The following is a 1,353-nucleotide window of genomic DNA, read 5'->3' on the forward strand; positions in this document are numbered from 1 at the left end:
AGGTTAAAAAACATGCTGAGTTTAAAAGAGGCCTCTCAAATCAAATAGCACAAAAATAAGCAGTGGAATAGAATGGAAGGACCTGAGGGAAACTGATGTTGAGGCAGAAAAATATCAGATCCAGGCCTGTAATGCAGAAAATAGAAAGAAGGGTCTAAGAAAAAGCCAAGAGGAAAAGTTTGTTTACATATGTGAGAACAATTACTGTGCTGTAGCCTAAAGAGTGTAACAAAGTTTTAACCCACTCCAAAATAATATCAAAGATGAAGGGAGGCTTTTGTCTCTGGCACTATATAACTTGAGTCTGATATTCTTTTTAGCAAAGAATAGTTATACAAACAGAAGAAAATATCTCCAAAAATAATGCTGGTCACTAGAATGCAGCTGTTTCCCTTCTAATGTATAATTCTCCCTCTAGGACATCTGGGAATCAATAAATGCCCTTTTGGTCTTCAAGGTCACTCTGCTTAACTAGAGCTAGATAGCTAATTGTTAAGATCTATTCTCAATTTGATATAAGCGCAGATTGCATAGGTAAAATAATGTTTTACTTTCTATTTGCCTTTTAGTCAGGAGAAACTTGATTTTAATTGGCTTATATCCTGAGTCACATCACCAGGCATCAAAAAGTCATAAATTATTTATAGAGCACATATCTTGTTCTGTTCAAATCACATTCTTCAACATTTGGACTTTGGTTGATAATCTTTAAATGCCTGGTTTGTGATGAGGGGGGAAGAAGTGAGGGTATGCACCAACTTTTAAGAGACATTTTTTTTCTTACTTACAGCCAATAACAGTGAGAAGTGGTGGTTTCATATAATCGTCCCCTAATTAGATTTGAAGCAGTGACGCAATCAGCAAATGATATGTTCAGACCTGCATATGGAGTCAAGTTGGGGTCTCATTCATACAATTTCCTCCTCTTTCCCCCCACCACCCGTAAATGAATAACTAACAGTTTGAACACTTTGGTTGTTTCTCTTAATCTAAAATAACATAGAAATAACCATTTTAAGGTCTCAGTGTGAGAGCACAGTTGTCTCCTCTCCTAGGTTCTTCATCAGTTCTGCATCGCAAAATGGTGATTGCCTCAAAAGGCAGACTCCTTAGAAGTTTAATGGTGCAATTACAAGGCTTATATGTCTTCAAAACCACAGGACTCTGTAGGGAAGCTTTTGTAATCGGCTTTACCCTGCTGAGGCTTTACTTGCTCAGTTGGGATTTGTCATCAAAGCCTCTTCAGTAAGTTGAGGGCATTGTGCCAGGTTAGCTGTAATATTTGACTTCCATGTGGGTTAGTTCAGTTTTTTTTTTTGGTGGGGGAAGGGGTAGGACATAGAGATTTTAAGG

The sequence above is a fragment of the Carettochelys insculpta genome, chromosome 1, assembly GCF_033958435.1.
Source record: "Carettochelys insculpta isolate YL-2023 chromosome 1, ASM3395843v1, whole genome shotgun sequence".
NCBI lineage: Eukaryota > Metazoa > Chordata > Testudines > Carettochelyidae > Carettochelys > Carettochelys insculpta.